At 31.4% G+C, this 7,454-nt stretch overlaps 1 long non-coding RNA gene across 2 annotated transcripts; it reads left to right on the forward strand.

Moving 5' to 3' along the window:
* Window positions 1-643: 643 nt before the first annotated feature.
* LOC134726754 (uncharacterized) lies at window positions 644-3,709 on the forward strand. 2 transcript variants are annotated; one of them, XR_010108631.1, is made up of 5 exons: window positions 644-764; window positions 1,116-1,194; window positions 1,759-1,850; window positions 2,887-2,965; window positions 3,531-3,709. It is a non-coding gene; the product is annotated as an uncharacterized LOC134726754 (long non-coding RNA). The 2 variants fall into 2 exon arrangements; XR_010108632.1 differs by lacking the exon at window positions 644-764 and adding an exon at window positions 899-973.
* The last annotated feature ends 3,745 nt before the right edge of the window (window positions 3,710-7,454 follow it).

The raw sequence follows: 7,454 nt of genomic DNA on the forward strand, positions 1-7,454 counted from the left end.
AACTAAATGATTTGAGGTAAACAACTATAGCTTTTGGCCCTAGCACATATACTATGCTTCTTCTAAAATACTGACCACTTTTGCACCAGCAATACGTCTACCGTATACGATGGTTAAAACGGTAAGAAATTTAAAAGGTGGACATATCTCACGGTCAAGTTCATAGGGAAACTACCAGATTTGACTAATTTTTGCGTACTTTTAGTTGTAAAACCAATATGTGCATTGCTCCAATTGAGAAAAAAAGTATTTTTTAATAGTTATTAATAATTTCTGCCTTTTGTAAGTGCAAAATGGCAAAGCATAATAAGATATTGGTTTTCTACCAAGAAAAAAAACTTTGACATCTCAGCTTCTACATGTTTTATGATCCTTTTAGGTGTAATACCACCAAATCATGGTACGCCACATCCGGTTGCATACGAAAGCAGGCCTAAAAAAATATTCCCTTGAATTTGACAGTTGTAGAAAATTAACCCTGCATTTCAATGCACTTAAATTTTTCTGAGTCGTAAATATCTATGTTGGATGTCTGAATGCATCATTCTTTTTTTATTTGATGGTCTTATAAAATATTTTGGAACGTTAAGGTTACATAGGTACCAAAGCAAGTAACCAGTAAATAATAGTGTAAAAATTGGGTTGTTTACTTCCGGTGATGATTATTTTCTTATATGCAATGAAATGTAGTGTGAACATTTCACTGTATCACTGGAAAGGATTAAACTTTACACATGCAAAGTATTTCTTTGGTTGAAATAAAGGTAAATACTGTACATTTTTTTTAAAAGTGCCAATTTAACAAAGACTAATAGGGAAAAATCAATGGTGGTATTACACCTTATTTAGGGAAACCATGTGTGCACTCGTGACCTTATTGTACTTTCATTTATAAAAGTTATAAATAAACCAGTTCATACATTGTAAACATGGACAATTCGGAAGGGATTTAGACACAGAAAGCACGTTTGAGGTAAAATTGCCTTGAAATGGGGGTTTACAGGTGTTTTCTAAGTCAAATGGGTGGAGAGACAAAGCTGTATTTAGTTTACTGTGTTGAATTTTAAATTGCCCTTACAGTTTTGTTTATACAACATGTGAATTTTTTATTTCAGTGTTAACCATGTTCTGAAGAGCATTCTGTTGAAAAATCTTATATGTGAATTGGTCTGCAGATGACACTTCAGCATTAAAGTAAGTATAAACTATCATCATGTTTTTAGGTTTTTTTTGGCCGCAAAAGTTTACAATTTGCCATTGTGCCGTCTACATTTTGCACAGACAATAAATCATCTAAACACTTATTTGCCCTGGATTTATACACATCAGAATCCAGTCTCACATACTTAAACTTTATAATTCTTACCAATTATTTTTTGTACCAGCATTCCAACGGACATAACCCTTTTTAAAAACATTATGAGGTATTTATTTATTACTCTTTTTCCCGATTTTTTAATGTAAAATGCAAGAAATTTGACTCTTTGTATAAATCTATTAGAAATATACTGTTATGAGTAAATAAAAAGACTTTGATACCAGTAACAATAAATGATTGACTGAAAGGGAACCGTTATTTGTCACACTAGGCGAACAGACCAAAAACTCGAGTTACACATAAGGGCTTATAGAAACTTCCATGTAGACTGTTAACATTTATAGAGACAGTTCTTTCAGCTAAAACACTTTAATTATCAATTTATCATTATATTTATTTAATTTTTGTGGGGAAATAATCACATTTGTTTTATTTTTTAGACAAAAGATATCAAGTTTTGATGAAAAAGGAAGGAAGGAGGAAAAAATGGACCAAAACAGACCAAAACAGACCTTCAAATGAACTCTAAAAGGTGCAATAAAATTGTTTATCATCTTAAAGTTGTCTTTTGTATTCTATTTAATTGTTTGAATGCATAGATCATGATTTATGATCAGATAGTAGTCAACACATTTTATAATGATACACTGAAATGAGGATTTGTCGAAGAAATTAGACATAAATTGCCGTAGGATATGGCCTTACATTATAGTGATTTTCTCTGAAACTATAGCTCTGACTGAGACAAAACTTGACAGTTATGCTTGAAATAACTTGCAATTGGAGGGAAAAAAATTACATTAAGTTTATTTGATATTTAGGTGTTATTTAGGTGTAATACCACCAAATCATGGTACGCCATATCCGGTTGCATACGAAAGTAGGTCTAAAAAAATATTCCCTTGAATTTGACAGTTGTAGAAAATTAACCCTGCATTTCAATGCACTTAAATTTTTCTGAGTCGTAAATATCTATGTTGGATATCTGAATGCATCATTCTTTTTTTATTTGATGGTCTTATAATATATTTTTGAATGTTAAGGTTACATAGGTACCAAAGCAATTAACCAGTAAATAATAGTGTAAAAATTGGGTTGTTTACTTCCGGTGATGATTATTTTCTTATATGCAATGAAATGTAGTGTGAACATTTCACTGTATCACTGGAAAGGATTAAACTTTACACATGCAAAGTATTTCTTTGGTTGAAATAAAGGTAAATACTGTACATTTTTTTTTAAAAGTGCCAATTTAACAAAGACTAATAGGGAAAAATCAATGGTGGTATTACACCTTATTTAGGGAAACCATGTGTGCACTCGTGACCTTATTGTACTTTCATTTATAAAAGTAATAAATAAACCAGTTCATACATTGTAAACATGGACAATTCGGAAGGGATTTAGACACAGAAAGCACGTTTGAGGTAAAATTGCCTTGAAATGGGGGTTTAAAGGTGTTTTCTAAGTCAAATGGGTGGAGAGACAAAGCTGTATTTAGTTTACTGTGTTGAATTTTAAATTGCCCTTACAGTTTTGTTTATACAACATGTGAATTTTTATTTCAGTGTTAACCATGTTCTGAAGAGCATTCTGTTGAAAAATCTTATATGTGAATTGGTCTGCAGATGACACTTCAGCATTAAAGTAAGTATAAACTATCATCATGTTTTTAGGGTTTTTTTTGGCCGCAAAAGTTTACAATTTGCCATTGTGCCGTCTACATTTTGCACAGACAATAAATCATCTAAACACTTATTTGCCCTGGATTTATACACATCAGAATCCAGTCTCACATACTTAAACTTTATAATTCTTTCCAATTATTTTTTGTACCAGCATTCCAACGGACATAACCCTTTTTAAAAACATTATGAGGTATTTATTTATTACTCTTTTTCCCCATTTTTTAATGTAAAATGCAAGAAATTTGACTCTTTGTATAAATCTATTAAAAATATACTGTTATGAGTAAATAAAAAGACTTTGATACCAGTAACAATAAATGATTGACTGAAAGGGAACCGTTATTTGTCACACTAGGCGAACAGACCAAACACTCGAGTTACACATAAGGGCTTATAGAAACTTCCATGTAGACTGTTAACATTTATAGAGACAGTTCTTTCAGCTAAAACACTTTAATTATTAATTTATCATTATATTTATTTAATTTTTGTGGGGAAATAATCACATTTGTTTTATTTTTTAGACAAAAGATATCAAGTTTTGATGAAAAAGGAAGGAAGGAGGAAAAAATGGACCAAAACAGACCAAAACAGACCTTCAAATGAACTCTAAAAGGTGCAATAAAATTGTTTATCATCTTAAAGTTGTCTTTTGTATTCTATTTAATTGTTTGAATGCATAGATCATGAGTTTATGATCAGATAGTAGTAAACACATTTTATAATGATACACTGAAATGAGGATTTGTCGAAGAAATTAGACATAAATTGCCGTAGGATATGGCCTTACATTATAGTGATTTTCTCTGAAACTATAGCTCTGACTGAGACAAAACTTGACAGTTATGCTTGAAATAACTTGCAATTGGAGGGAAAAAAATTACATTAAGTTTATTTGATATTTAGGTGTTATTTAGGTGTAATACCACCAAATCATGGTACGCCATATCCGGTTGCATACGAAAGTAGGTCTAAAAAAATATTCCCTTGAATTTGACAGTTGTAGAAAATTAACCCTGCATTTCAATGCACTTAAATTTTTCTGAGTCGTAAATATCTATGTTGGATATCTGAATGCATCATTCTTTTTTTATTTGATGGTCTTATAAAATATTTTGGAACGTTAAGGTTACATAGGTACCAAAGCAAGTAACCAGTAAATAATAGTGTAAAAATTGGGTTGTTTACTTCCGGTGATGATTATTTTCTTATATGCAATGAAATGTAGTGTGAAATTTTCACTGTATCACTGGAAAGGATTAAACTTTACACATGCAAAGTATTTCTTTGGTTGAAATAAAGGTAAATACTGTACAATTTTTTTAAAAGTGCCAATTTAACAAAGACTAATAGGGAAAAATCAATGGTGGTATTACACCTTTAAATTTTTTTTTTACTTTGAGTAATATTTGTACCAAAAAGAATTGCCCTCAAGGTTATTCATACATTTTTTCGAAGCGCTTAGGTCCATTAACTTGAGGGTAAGTAACAGAGAAAGCGATTTTTGAAATTTGATCGAAAAGGGGGAGTGTGTACAAGTGTATAAAATCCAGAATAATACAGTGATAATGATATGTATTAAACAAGTCATGAACTTTTGAATAATATGAATATCAGTAATTTGTGTTTTTAGCCGAAAATATCTAAGATATGAAAAAAAATATGTAAATTGGCACCATTTTCATAAAAATTTTCAAAAATGTTACAAAAATCTTTTTTTTTCGCAAAAATTACTTCTTTTATTTTTGAAAAGTATTTTTTTTATACATTGACATGTTAAGGGGGTACAGAACACATAAGAAAAGATAACTCTTACTCATAGTCTGATTCATTGCTGCGTTTTAAAATTATGTGCAATATGCAAGCTTATAAAAGATTATGATCAGAATGTTTACATTATTGCTAAGACTGTACACCCTTTGTTATTCATTCATTTAATCCTTAAAAATCATTTAAAGGTAATCATTTTCAATAAATGAACCTTCAATGAGACATAATAGGGAAATTTCAAAGTGAAATAAATTTACCAAAAGAAAAAAAGGACGTTTGAAAAGGAGGGAAACAGAAAGAAAAGGGACCATAACTCTTTTCGTTTTTTACTTGGCAATGCCTAAATGTAGGTCTCAAATAAAATGAAATAATGTGCAAAATGTCTAAGGATGCTACCATTTAATTTTAAGGGGGGAGGGCTAGGATTTATAAAACTTTGTCCTGCATTTTTTTATATAGTTGAACTCATCATTAAATTGTCCTGCATTTTTTATTTTTCATTCTTTACAGACCTGTAATTTTCATTAGTTTACTGAAATTGTTTTCATAAATTGTCATCCTGTTATGCTAAATTACTGACCCTGCCTTTGTTTGTTCCAAAGCCTGTCTTGCCTTTTTCAAATTTCATCCAAGTCCCCCTCCTCAAATGAGGGTGGATAAGACCTTTATCGGGACTCTGGGATCAAGTGTTTCTAATGTCATGATTGAGGGATTGACCCTTTCGAGAATCGAAATTCTATTTTCAAATATCGGGATGTCAGGATTTAAATTTATCTAAATTCGGGACCTTGGGATTTCGTGTTTTTAAGCCGGGATTTTGGGATCAGGACCCCTCTTACCCTTCTCTCAAATGGTAGCTCCCTTCGACAATAAAATTTTAACCAAATAAATAAGAATCCCTGGACTGTTTATTTTCAAGTCTCAATTCAAGATTATTACCGAATGGAGATTATTACCGAATGGAGATTATTACCGAATGGAGTATTCATTCTTTATCATAATAAGGTGCCCAAAATAATATGAAACTTGTAACTGCCGTGCTTTTAACTTAAAATCAGCTGTATCTAATTGTCATATTTATAAACCTCTGCAGAAATACTAAAAAAAGGTCTATGTTTAACGAACTTGATTTAACAATATAAGGATTTTGCACAGTCAGCTCTATTTGATCTCTCATAAGCCGTAATTCTTTGCACCAATGGTTTTGACGTTATGTTTTGAATCGTATATTTTTGAATCTGGCCAAACGACCAATAAATTGAAATCTTGATCATGTGAAGCATCTGCCAACTTTAAAGCTTTTGGCTATGTATCATGGGTATTTTTGGTGTGTCATGATTTTAATTTCAACAGCTCGTATCTCATATCAAAAATCAATTACATCCTTTTGTTTCCCCTGCAACTGATTGTCGGTTTGGGAGGGGGGGGGGGGATTTTTTTACCCCTGTCCTTCTGTCCCTTTATTGGTATATAGTTATTTGGCATAACTCCTCCTATTGTTTGATTCCTAGAAAGTTTTCACCACACTGTCTGTTGAGTAATTAAGTACGTACACTGCGCTTCAATAGAAACGATTTCCTTTTCAAACAATTGTATGTGACTACATGTCCCTTATATATTCCGTTGGAATGTCATAAAATGTGTCTATATTGATGTATGGTCGATTAAAGCTTTTGTTATATGATTTTTAAAATAAATATAAATTCATAACTACATGAAAGTCATGGCCTGTACCAAAAAAAACCCACAAGTATCGTACTTGAGGTCAAAGTTCAAGGTCATATGGGGGTCAAAATTTTAAGAAGGCACACAATCTCATGGTGATACATCAACATGCCAAAGATGTAAGGCCTAGGTCAAAAGGGAAAGAAGTTATGGCCTACATGGTTGTGTTTTCACGGAAAAACACCCATAAAGTTGACCTTCAGGTCATATTTGAAGGTCACTCAAAGGTCATCATGATGCAAGACACTTAACCCTGTGATGATACATCCACATGCCAAATAGCTAAGGCCTAGTTCAAAAGACAAACAAAATTATGGCCATTATGTACTTTTTGAATAGAATTTGCTCTAATTTAATAAACCAATTTGAGGGTGGGGACTAATTTAAACTCAGATTCCAAAAATTCTAACGGTTAAGTTTTTCAAAAAATTTGCAAGAACAACCGACTAGTATAGCACTCCAAATGCTTAGTTTTATGAAAAAATTAAACGACACATTTTTTTTCAAAAAAAAATTCTTCTTCAAATACTTGAAGCACAGCATTTACTTTTCGGGGCTGATTCTGATACCCCCTATTAAGGCCACACCAATTTAATTTCTTGTTCTACGGATTTTTGGACCCCAAAAATTGGGGCGAGCGAGCGATTTGAAAATTTTAATAAAAAAATATTTAATTTGCAAATTTTTGAGGCGAAGCTTAAAAAGTAAAGGCGAGCGATTATAATTTTTTTTTGTAAACATAAAATAGTAGGTTTTGACTATATTAAAACTTGATTTATAACTTGTACCTTGACATTCAGTCTTTAATTTATGAAGTATTTTTTCCCTGTTCAACAAGAAATAATTGAATAATTAAATCTGGTCTATGTATGTGTGACTGACAATGAGACAATTTTCCATCCAAGTCATAATCAGGTTCAGAACAACCCCTTAATGTTATGAATATCCCTTTT

Source organism: Mytilus trossulus, chromosome 7 (genome assembly GCF_036588685.1).
Source record: "Mytilus trossulus isolate FHL-02 chromosome 7, PNRI_Mtr1.1.1.hap1, whole genome shotgun sequence".
NCBI classification, from domain to species: domain Eukaryota; kingdom Metazoa; phylum Mollusca; class Bivalvia; order Mytilida; family Mytilidae; genus Mytilus; species Mytilus trossulus.